Genomic DNA, 13,244 nt, shown 5'->3' with positions numbered 1-13,244 from the left:
AATAGTCCTATTTACTTCTGCTTAAATGCACCCATTGTAAACATACGCTTAAACGTATTATTCATCAATGGGAAATCATATATAGCATCAGCTTATTATTCCTATCTGCACATTTTTTCTATAAATGTTCATTTACCATTGCATCCGTACAGTTTGGTACGTCTATTTTGCCAGGGGCTTCTTATGGCACCCCGCAATGCGGCAAGCAAAGTCCGAACACTTTCAACACTGCGGCACCCCAAACTTATAGCATATATGCATCAGCTCCGAATCGTGTCTTCGGTCTACAGTTGGGTTGGCCCAACTCCCTTGTTTTGGTACCTTACGTTCCGTTATATCGGCTAAGGTAGCGCAGGGAGAACTACTGCGATTGTGTCCCGGTTCTTCCGGACAAGCACCTCAATAGAGAAAGCCGAAAACTGACCGACATGATGTGGCGAGAGCTGGTCGCTGTTTGAGAGGTCTTAAAATCCTTAAATATTTTTCCGCTTTAGGCGATAAATCGGCTTCGTCCGATCTAGGCGTATATAGTGCCCCAATTCGGCCTTCCGGATTCTAGGGGCTTCGCCGAAATTTAAAATTGTAAACTTCTATGGCTAAGTGAAAGTTATAAAGCCGCATAGTCCGATTGCCTTGTTCGCTATGCCGGACACCTCCTTAAGGGACCAAACATTTGGATAAAGAGTGTCTGGGTTTTCCACAAACACCCCAGTACTAGTTGCGTGGGGGCGGAAGCCGACGACTGGCCTACTTTCAGAATTTTATAAACAGCCGCACAGAAGGTAATGTTTTAAATCAAAAAGTGCTACATAGCGCAAGTAACTTCGTCCTTATATTACAAACATGACAGAAGTGAATTCATTCTAAAATTGTGTCCTTGGTACATTCATCGGCCACGAGACGAGCGCCCTTCATAACGCCTTCATAATATTTCTCGGGATAGCGATGCGCCTTGCCCTCCGGCGGCCCGTCCTTCACCAGCTTCTCCACATCTAGCTTGCCCCCAATGCACCTTCGCATGGGCAAAGGCCCGGTGGGCACCCTCAATGCAAACAGATCGTTTGATCACTTCAAGCCGCGGACAGGCATTCACCATCCGCTTGATCAAGCCGAAGTAGCTGGCGGGCAGGGGCTCACCGGGCCACATCCAGACTATGAAATCCTTCATAGCCGCTTCGGCCGACCTGTGGAGTTCAACCAACTGCTTCAGTTGGTCACTCAGAGGCATTGGATGTTCGGCCCCAGCATACTGGGACCAGAACAGCTTCTCCGTTGAGCTCCCCTCCTGGGCACGATAGAACTCCGCGGTAACTGATAGCCGCGTGGCAGATCTGCGAATGCCCCTGGAGAGCTCTGAACTCGGGTAAGTAAAAGAAATGCCTCCTCCACATGTTTGCTTTGCATAAAGAATTTCTTACCCGCCGCTATCTTTTTGGCCTCCTGGATTTCCTGCTGTGCCTTCTCGATTTCGGCCTTTGCGTCTTTTATACTAGCAAGGGCCTTCGCAAGCTCGGCCTCTTTCACCTTAAGCTCATGCTCCACGGACTCGAACTTCTCGCCGAGCTCCTGGAGCTCTTGCTGTACCTCACCCACTCTAGCATCTTGCTTCTCGTGCTCCTTGCGTTTCAAGGCCGCCTTGTGTTCGGCCTCGGACAGCGCTTTCTTTAGAGACACCACTTCGGTGGTGGCCCCTGTTAAAAAATCACGACGCTTCGTCGTTAGAATAACCAATTTTATCTATCCTTTATTATATGAGAGCGGGGAATCACCCACCTTTGTTCTCTTCGAGCTGCCTCCTCGTGAGGTCGAGCTCTCCCTGCGCCTGCTCCAGGTCCTGTTTTAGTCCGGCGATCTCGGCCGTACGGACCGCAGCGGCAAGCAGCACAGCCTGCTTATTCACATTCAAACTTATTGTTAGAATCCTGTGGATTATAATTGACCCTCCGTTTGGTTTTTCCTTCCGAACACCAAACAGAGTATCAGGGGCTACTACCTATCACGTGGTAATTCCACACATTTTTATTACTTACCTCAAAGCCTGTCAGGAGGCTGGTGCAAGCTTCGGTTAGTCCGCTCTTGGCGGATGAAACCTTCTGAATCACCACACTCATAAGAGTACGGTGCTATTCATCCATGGAAGCGCCACGAAGCGCTTCCAGCAGACAATCTGGTGCCTCGGGCGCAACGTAAGTCCTTGACACAGACGGCTCTCGCTCCCTAACGAGGGGCTGCCCGTCTGAGTCCGGAACCATTGAAGGCTCTGGAACAGTGTTCGATTGAGAGCCCGGCCTACTATGGCTCTCACCAACATGATCCGCGGGGATCTTGAACCCCGCGTGTCCGACGTCTGGAATGCCGCCTTGGGGCGCCTCTAGAGCCACCTCCCCCCGCTCTGGGAGCCTTTGGGATAACACCTCCGTGTCATCTGCAGGCTGAGGAGTAGTGGCCGTCGGGAGCGAGTTCATTGCCGAATCGCTCAAGGACCCATCCGAAGACGACACCTCGGGATGGACCTTGGCCGGACTACATACAAGTTCGGCATTATAACAAAACTATGAAGAAAAATTATGATAGAGTGCGGATACTTACGATCGCACTAGGGGCTTCTTCCTGGGCAGCCACCCCTCCTCGCTATTGGCGGCGATGGCGGAGTAGTCCGGAAGGGACGCCTTTCCCTTCTTGGACGTCCCAGCCTCCCCCTCCGGGGCGGCCTTCCTCTTTTTCTCCCCCCCCCCTAATACGGGGAGGTGGAGTTTCTTCTTGTTTTTCCCCGCCTCCGCGGGAGGAATCTGCATCGTCATCATCGGACGACGGGGGTATGACGGCCTTGCGCCGGGGGCCTCTCCTGGCCCCCTGGTCTGCCCTCTCGGACCCCCCGTCCTCTCCGGATGGGGCGGCCTCCTCCTCTTATTCTTCTTCCCCTTTGGGGGAGGAGTGTGCCTCGTCATCTTCGGGCGAGGCTTCCGGTGCAACCTTACGCCGGAGACCCTTTCGGATCCCCGGGGCCTTCTTTTCGGCCTTCTTCTCCGGCACCTTGTAGGGCGCCGGGACCAGCATCTCCATCAGGAGAGCATCAGCCGGGTCTTCTGGCAGCGGAGCTGGACAGTCAATCTGCTCCGTTGTCTCTATGTAATCCTGAACAAATATGCACAATTACTTGAGGCTCCCCCATGAATATATTGGGAAGAACCGAATCCGGTGGTAGCCTGGAAACTCACCTGACTAGGAGGCCGCGCGGCGTGGAGCCCACGGTCCTCGGATGTGGGAGGAGGTACTTCGGAGGCCTTGAACAACGCCTTCCATGCGTCTTTGTGCTTCATGCCGTAGTGCCTTTGAAGCGTCTGGTGTTCGGCCGAAACGAACTCCCACAGATCGAATGCCCGTCTTTGGCACGGCAGAATCCGGCGAACGAGCATGACATGGATCACGTTGACAAGTTTGATGTTATTGTCTTTCATGCTCTTGATGCAGTTTTGGAGTCCGGTCAGCTCTGTAGATTCGCCCCAGGATAGGCCCTTATTTTCCCAGGAGGTGAGCCGCATGGGGGTTCCGGATTGGAACTCGGGGGCCGCCGCCCAGTTGGCACCGCGCGGCTCGGTGATGTAGAACCACCCCGACTGCCACCCCTTCACGGTTTCCGCAAAGGATCCATCAAGCCAGGTGACGTTAGGCATCTTGCCCACCATGGCTCCTCCGCACTCCGCTTGCTGGCCGCTCACGATCTTCGGCTTCATGCAAAAGATTTGCAGCCACAAGCCAAAATGAGGCTTGATGCAGAGGAAGGCCTCGCATACGACGAGGAACGCCGAGATGTTGAGGACGAAGTTCGGGGCTAGATCATGGAAATCTAGCCCGTAGTAGAACATGAGCCCGCAGACGAAGAGGTGAAGTGGAAACCCCAGTCCATGGACGAAGTGGGCGAGAAACACGACCCTCTCATGGTGTCTCGGAGTTGGAGTGACCTGCCCGTCGTCTGGTAGCCGGTGCGCTATGTATGTGGCCAAGTATCCGGCCGCTCGAAGATTCGCGATATCCTTCTCCACGGTGGAAGCCACCCACTTGCCTCCTGCTCCGGACATGTTTAGCTATACGGAGAAGACTTGGGCTAGGGCGCTGGAGCTCGAGGGGGCAAGAGTGGGCAAAGGAGGAAGAAGGCGTGGGTAAAAATGGGGAACTCTTATCCGTTTATAGAGGCGACGAAAGCGGTGCGCCTCCCCACTTGTCCGTTGGGAATCACTTACCTCCCAAGCGCCACGATTGATGGCCTGGCAGGATTACCCATACCCGTATTGATGAGAATCCCTTGATAAGGGGACACGATCTCTGCTTTGACAAGATGTGTCAAGGAAACCGCCTCGCAATATGCGTTGTGGCTGGTTGAAGGAAAAATGTTCGAATAATGACCCGACCGTAATGACATGTTACGTCTAAAAAGTTGTCAGTAGAGTACATTTGTGAAATATCGTTCTCTCTACGGTGATATATGAAGATCATTTTGCAGATCCGGACACGGTCAACGTGTTCGATAATTACCTTGGAGTATTCGGAGAAGGAACCCGCCTTGCAATGCCGAAGACAAGACTGCGCGCCGGACTCATCGTCATTGAAGCCTGGTTCAGGGGCTACTGAGGAGTCCTGGATTAGGGGGTATCCGGACAGCCAGACTATATACATCGTCCGGACTATTGGAGCGTGAAGATACAAGACTCAAGACTCCGACCCGTGTCTGGATGGGACTCTCCTTTGTGTGGAAGACAAGCTTGGCGATCCGGATATTGTGTTTCCTTCCTTGTAACCGACTCCATGTAAACCCTAGCCCTCTCCGGTGTCTATATAAACCGGAGAGGTTGGTCCTTAGAAGGCCGATCACAATTACAATCATACCATCATAGGCTAGCTCCTAGGGTTTAGCCTCCACGATCTCGTGGTAGATCTACTCTTGTACTACTCATATCTTCAATATTAATCAAGCAGGAAGTAGGGTTTTACCTCCATCGAGAGGGCCCGAACCTGGGTAAACATTGTGTCCCTTGCTTCCTGTTACCATCAGCCTAAGACGCACAGATCGGGACCCCCTACCCAAGATCCGCCGGTTTTGACACCGACACTTGCCATGGGAGAAGTGCTTAGCTTTGGATTCAATCTTGTGGTGTCCTTACCCAGTGACAGAAAGGGTTGCAAGGCACGTATTGTATTGTTGCCATCGAGGATAAAAAGATGGGGTTTATATCATATTGCATGAGTTTATCCCTCTACATCATATCATCTTGCTTAATGTGTTACTCTGTTCTTTGTGAACTTAATACTCTAGATGCAGGCAGGAGTCAGTCGATGTGTGGAGTAATAGTAGTAGATGCAGGTAGGAGTCGGTCTACTTGTTGCGGACGTGATGCCTATATACATGATCATGCCTAGATAATCTCATAATTATTCGCTTTTCTATCAATTGCTTGACGGTAATTTGATCACCCACCGTAATACTTATGCTATCTTGAGAGAAGCCTCTAGTGAAACCTATGGCCCCCGGGTCTATCTCTTATCATATTTGCTTCCAATCTACTTTTATTTGCATCTTTACTTTTTGCATCTATATTATAAAATACGAAAAATATATTTATCTTATCATACTATCTCTATTAGATCTCACTTTCGCAAGTGGCCGTGAAGGGATTGACAACCCCTTTATTGCGTTGGTTGCGAGTTCTTGTTTGTGTAGGTGCATGGGAATTTTGAGGAGCCTCCTACTGGATTGATACCTTGGTTCTCAAAAACTGAGGGAAATACTTATGATACTATTGTTGCATCACCCTTTCCTCTTCAAGGCAAACCAACGCAAGCTCAAGATGTAGCAAGAAGGATTTCTGGCGCTGTTGCTGGGGAGGTCTTAGCTCAAGTCAAGACATACCAAGTACCCATCACAAACCTATCTCCCTCGCATTTACATTATTTGCCACTTGCCTCTCGTTTTCCTCTTCCCCACTTCATCTTTGCCGTTTTATTCGCCCTCTCTTTCCCAATCTCCTCCTCTCCTTTCGCTTGCCTTTTTCTGTTTGCTTGTGTGTTGGATTACTTGTTGCCATGGCGCAAGATAATACCAAATTCTGTGATTTTTCCAATACCAATAATAATGATTTCCTTAGTACTCCGATTGCTCCTCTTAATGATGTTGAGTCTTGTGAAATCAATACTGCTTTGCTGAATCTTGTTATGAAAGATCAATTCTCCGGCCTTCCTAGTGAAGATGCCGCTACTCATCTAAACAACTTTGTTGATTTCTGTGATATGCAAAAGAAGAAAGATACGGATAATGATATTGTTAAATTGAAGTTATTTCCATTTTCACTTTGAGATCGTGCTAAAGTTTGGTTTTTGTCTTTGCCTAAAAATAGTATTGATTCTTGGAACAAGTGCGAAGATGCTTTTATCTCTAAGTATTTTCCTCCCGCTAAGATTATCACTCTTAGGAATGATATTATGAATTTTAAACAACTTGATCATGAGCATGTTGCCCAATCTTGGGAAAGAATGAAATTGATGATTCGCAATTGCCCTACTCATGGTTTGAATTTATGGATGATCATACAAAAAATTTATGCTTGTTTGAACTTTGCTTCTAGAAATCTCTTAGATTCGGCCGCGGGAGGCACGTTTATGGAAATCACGTTAGGAGATGCTACAAAACTTCTTGATAATATTATGGCAAATTATTCTCAATGGCACACCGAAAGATCTTCTAGTAAAAAAGTGCATGCTATAGAAGAAATCAATGTTTTGAGTGGAAAGATGGATGAACTTATGAAATTGTTTGCTACTAAAATACTCCTCTTGATCCCAATGATATGCCATTGTCTACTTTGATTGAGACTAATAATGAATCTATGGATGTGAATTTTGTTGGTAGTAATAGTTTTGGAAACAATGCTTATAGAGGAAACTTTAATTCTAGACTGTTCCCTAGTAATTCCTCTAATAATTATGGAAATTCTTACAATAATTCTTATGGTAATTTTAATAAGATGCCCTCTGATTTTGAGAAGAGTGTGAAATAATTTATGATTTCTCAAAAGAATTTTAATGCCTTGCTTCAAGAAAAATTGCTCAAAGTTGATGATTTGGCTAGGAACGTTGATAAACTTTCGCTTAATGTTGATTCTCTTAAACTTAGATCTTCTTCCCCTAAGCATGATATCAATGAGCCTCTCAAATTAATGAGAATTTCCATTGACGAGTGCAAGGAAAGAACCGCTAGATTGCGTGCTAAGAAATATAGCTTTGTAAAGGCGTGTTCTTCTAGCTTCCATGAAAATATTGATGAGGATCTTAAAGTTATTGATGTGTCTCCTATTAGATCTTTGTTTTTCAATATGAATCTTGATAATAATGGGACTGAAGATGAGTCAACTTTACTTAGAAGGCATCCCAAAAATTCACAGTTTTTAGATCTTGATGCTAAAATTGGTAAAACTAGGATTGGAGAGGTCATGACTTTAAATAGCATTGAACCTACTACCTCGGATTTCATGGAATTTGATTATGATAATTGTTCTTTAGAAGGTTGTATTTCCTTGTTGCAATCCGTTGTTAATTCTCCACATGCTTATAGTCAAAATAAAGCTTTTACCAAACATATCATTGATGCTTTGATGCAATCTTATGATTAAAAACTTAATTTGGAAGTTTCTATACCTAGAAAACTTAATGATGAGTGGGAACCTACTATAAAGATTAGAATTAAAGATCATGAGTGTTTTGCTTTGTGTGATTTGGGTGCTAGTGTTTCCACGATTCCGAAAACTTTATGTGATATTCTAGGTTTCCATGATCTTGATGATTGCTCTTTAAATTTGCACCTTGCGGATTCCACCATTAAAAAGCCAATGGGAAGGATCAATGATGTTCTCATTGTTGCAAATAGAAATTTGGTGCCCGTAGATTTTATCGTTCTTGATATAGATTGCAATCTTTCTTGCCCTATTATTCTTGGTAGACCTTTCCTTAGAACGATTGATGCGATTATTGATATGAAGGAAGGGAATATTAGATTCCAATTTCCATTAAAGAAAGGCATGGAGCACTTTCCAAGAAAGAAAGTTAAATTACCTTATGAATCTATCATGCGAGCTACATATGAATCAAGTGCCAAAGATGGCACTACTTAGATCTATCTTCGCTTTTATGCCTAGCTAGGGGCGTTAAACGATAGCGCTAGTTGGGAGGCAACCCAATTTTCTTTGTGTTTTTTGTTCTTGTTCCTGTTTAGTAATAAATTTTCCATATACTTTCTGTTTAGATGTGTTTTCATCTTTTAATTAGTGTTTGTGCCAAGTAGAACCGATAGGATAACCTATGATGATAGTTGATTTGATTCTGCTGGAAAACAGAAACTTTGCGCTCACGAGAAAAAAAATTCAAAAATCACAGAAACGTGGTTTTGCATTGATTCTTTTTTCTGATGATCAATAAACAAATTTTCCAGTACTTCCTATTTTGGTAGGATTTGTAGAGTTCCAGAAGTGTGCGTTAGTTATATATTACTATAGACTGTTCTGTTTTTGACAGATTCTGTTTTTCGTGTGTTGTTTGCTTATTTTGATGCATCTATGGCTAGTATGTAAGGGTATGAACCATAGAGAACTTGGAATACAGTAGGTTTAACACCAAAATAAATAAAGAATGATTTCATTACAGTAACTTATGTGGTGGTTTTGTTTTCTTTCACTAACGGAGCTTATAAGATTTCCTGTTGAGTTTTGTGTTGTGAAGTTTTCAAGTTTTGGGTAAAACTTTTATGGATTATGGAATAAAGAGTAGCAAGAGCCTAAGCTTGGGGATGCCCTTGGCACCCCAAGATATTCAAGGATATCCAAAATCCTAAGCTTGGGGATGCCCCGGGAAGGCATCACCTCTTTCGTCTTCGTTCATTGGTAACTTCACTTGGAGCTATATTTTTATTCGCCACATGATATGTGTTTTGCTTGGAGCGTCGTGTATTATATTAGTCTTTGCTTTTTAGTTTACCACAATCATCCTTTCTGTACACACCTTTTTGGAGAAGCCTATTTGATTAGAATTTATTAGAATTTGCTATGTGCTTCACTTATATCTTTTGAGCTTGATAGTTTTTGCTCTAGTGCTTCACTTATATCTTTTAGAGCACGGCGGTGGCTTGATTTTATAGAAATTGTTAGTCTCTAATGCTTCACTTATATTATTTTGAGAGTCTTTTAGAACATCATGGTATTTGCTATGGTTATAAATTGGTCCTAGAATGGTAGGCATCCAAGTTGGGTATAATAAAAACTATCATAGGAAGTGAATTGGATGCTATGATCAATTTGATACTTGATAATTGTTTTGAGATATGGAGGTAGTAACATTAAAGTCATGCTAGTTGGGTGATTATGAAATTAAAGAATGCTTGTGTTGAAGTTAGCAAATCCCGTAGCATGCACGTATGGTTAAAGTTGTGTAACAAATTTGAAACATGAAGTGTACCTGGCTTGTGCATCCTTATGAGTGGCGGTCGGGGACGAGCGATGGTCTTTTCCTACCAATCTATCCCCCTAGGAGCATGCGCGTAGTGCTTGATTTTTGATGACTTCTAAATTTTTGCAATAAGTATATGAGTTATTTTGACTAATGTTGAGTCCATGGATTATACGCACTTTTACCTTTCCACCATTTCTAGCCTCTTCGGTATCGTGCATTGCCCTTTCTCACCTTGAGAGTTGGTGCAAACTTCATCGGTGCATCCAAACCCCGTGATATGATACGCTCTATCACACATAAACCTCCTTATATCTTCCTCAAAACAGCCACCATACCTACCTATTATGGCATTTCCATAGCCATTCCGAGATATATTGCCATGCAACTTTCCACTGTTCTGTCTATTATCATCATGACATACTTTACTTTTGTCATATTGCCATTGCATGATCATGTAGTTGACATCGTATTTGTGGCAAAGCCACCATGCATTATTTTTCATACATGTCACTCTTGATTCATTGCACCATCCTGGTACACCACCGGAGGCATTCATTTAGAGTCATATCTTGTTCTAGTTTCGAGTTGTAATTCATATGTTGTAATCAATGGAAGTGTGATGATCATCATTATTAGAGCATTGCCCAAAAAGAAAAAAAAGAAAGAAAAAAAAGAAAGGCCAAAAGAAAAAAAGGCCCAAAATAAAGAAAAAAAGAAAGAAAAAAAAAGAAAAAAAAAGAAAATAAATAAAAAGGGCAATGTTACTATCTCTTTTTCCACACTTGTGCTTCAAAATAGCACCTTGTTCTTCATGTAGTGAGTCTCATATATTGTGCTTCAAAGTAGCACCATGTTTTTCATATAGTGAGTCTCATAGGTTTTCTTTTTCATACTAGTGGAAATTTTTCATTATAGAACTTGGCTTGTATATTTCTACAATGGGCTTCCTCAAATGCCCTAGGTCTTCATGAGCAAACAAGTTGGATGCACACCCAGTAGTTTTCTTTTGTTGAGCATTCATTTATAGCTCTAGTGCATCCGTTGCCTGGCAATCCCTACTCCTCATGTTGACATCAATTGATGGGCATCTCCATAGCCCGTTGATTATCCTCGTCAATGTGAGACTTTCTCCTTTTTTGTCTTCTCCACAGAATCCCCATCATCATATTCTATTCCACCCATAGTGCTATATCCATGGCTCATGCTCATGTATTGCGTGAAGGTTGAAAAAGTTTAAGATTATTTAAGTATGAAACAATTGCTTGGCTTGTCATCGGGGGTATAGAAGTTGGGAACATCTTTGTGTGACGGAAATGAAACATAGCCTAACTATATGATTTTGTAGGGATGAACTTTCTTTTGCCATGTTATTTTGAGAAGACATGATTACTTTGATTAGTATGCTTGAAGTATTACTATTTCTTTTATCAATATGAACTTTTATTTTGAATCATTTGGATCTGAACATTCATGCCACAATAAAAGAAAATTACATAGAGAATTATGCTAGGTAGCATTCAACATCAAAAATTCTATTTTTATCATTTACCTACTCGAGGACGAGCAGGAATTAAGCTTGGGGATGCTTGATACGTCTCCAACGTATCTATAACTTTTGATTGGTCCATGCTATTATATTACCTCCTTTGGATGTTTATGGGCTTTATTTTACACATTATTATCATATTTGGGACTAACCTACTAACTGGAGGCCCAGCCCGTATTGCTGTTTTTTTGCCTATTTCAGTATTTCAAAGAAAAGGAATATCAAACGGAGTCCAAACGGAATGAAACCTTCGGAAGCGTGATTTTTGGAACGAACGTGATCCAGGGGACTTGGAGTGCAAGTCAAGAAGCAGCCGAGGCGGCCACGAGAGGGTAGGGTGCCCCCCTATAGAGCGCGCCCCCTGTCTCATGGGCCCCTCGGGCGGCCACCAACGTACTTCTTCCTCCTATATAAGCCTACGTACCCCGAAAACATCCAGGGAGCACCCGAAACACAATTTCCACCGCTGTAACCTTCTGTATCCGCGAGATCTCATCTTGGAGCCTTCGTCGGCGCTCCGCCGGAGGGGGAATCAATCACGGAGGGCTTCTACATCAACACCATAGCCCCTCCGATGAGTTGTGAGTAGTTTACCACAGACCTTCGGGTCCATAGTTATTAGCTAGATGGCTTCTTCTCTCTTTTTGGATCTCAATACAATGTTCTCCCCCTCTCTTATGGAGATCTATTCGATGTAAACTCTTTTTGCGGTGCGTTTGTCAAGATCTGATGAATTGTGGGTTTATGATCAAGTTTATCTATGAGAAATATTTGAATCTCCTCTGAATTCTTTTATGTATGATTGAGTTATCTTTGCAAGTCTCTTCGAATTATCGGTTTGGTTTGGCCTACTAGATTGATCTTTCTTGCCATGGGAGAAGTGCTTAGCTTTGGGTTCAATCTTGCGGTATCCTTACCTAGTGATAGAAAGGGTTGCAAGGCACGTATTGTATTGTTGCCATCGAGGATAAAAATATGGGGTTTATATCATATTGCATGAGTTTATCCCTCTACATCATGTCATCTTGCTTAATGCGTTACTCTGTTCTTTGTGAACTTAATACTCTAGATGCAGGCAGGAGTCGGTCGATGTGTGGAGTAATAGTAGTAGATGCAGGCAGGAGTCGGTCGATGTGTGGAGTAATAGTAGTAGATGCAGGCAGGAGTCGGTCGATGTGTGGAGTAATAGTAGTAGATGCAGGCAGGAGTCGGTCTACTTGTTGCGGACGTGATGCCTATATACATGATCATGCCTAGATAATCTCATAATTATTCGCTTTTCTATCAATTGCTCGACAGTAATTTGATCACCCACCGTAATACTTTTGCTATCTTGAGAGAAGCCTCTTGAAACCTATGGCCCCCGGGTCTATCTCTTATCATATTTGCTTCCAATCTAATTTTATTTGCATCTTTACTTTTTGCATCTATATTATAAAATACCAAAAATATATTTATCTTATCATACTATCTCTATTAGGTCTCACTTTCGCAAGTGGTCGTGAAGGGATTGACAACCCCTTTATTGCGTTGGTTGCGAGTTCTTGGTTTGTTTGTGTAGGTGCGTGGGACTTTTGAGGAGCCTCCTACTGGATTGATACCTTGGTTCTCAGAAGCTGAGGGAAATACTTATGCTACTATTGCTGCATCACCCTTTCCTCTTCAAGGAAAATCAACGCAAGCTCAAGACGTAGCACTATGCATCACCATGATCTTGCGTGTGCGTAGGATTTTTTTTGAAATTACTACGTTCCCCATCAAATACTACATAAGTCTTAGCACTATTACATGATTTTGCATCACCCGTATCATATCCCCCCATGTGCCTACAAGAAGTCACTCTCACATGGAGGAGGAGAGGAACATGATGGCGAGGATGAGGGGTTGTTGGTGGCCATGGTGATGACCGATGGAGGTGTTTTTGGAGATGAGGGTGCTGATGAGGATTCCCCCGACGACGTTTTGGCGCCACCAGAAGAGGGGGATACCCCTCCTTCTCCTTCCTCTTTGGCCTCCCCGTAGTGGGAGAAGGGTTTCCCCGCTGGTTTTTGGTGGTCATGGTTGTGGGGATGAGAGCCTCCCATCAGATGGGATCTGACTTTTCGAGGGGAGCTATTTCTGGATGCTGAATCCGAGTCGTGCCACCATTTTGTAATTTCCCAGAAATCCATAACTCCACCAAATCTGAAATTTTTATGGTGATTCCACA

Source organism: Triticum dicoccoides, chromosome 2B, assembly GCF_002162155.2.
Source record: "Triticum dicoccoides isolate Atlit2015 ecotype Zavitan chromosome 2B, WEW_v2.0, whole genome shotgun sequence".
NCBI lineage: Eukaryota > Viridiplantae > Streptophyta > Magnoliopsida > Poales > Poaceae > Triticum > Triticum dicoccoides.
Note: the sequence above shows the minus strand (reverse complement) of the source record.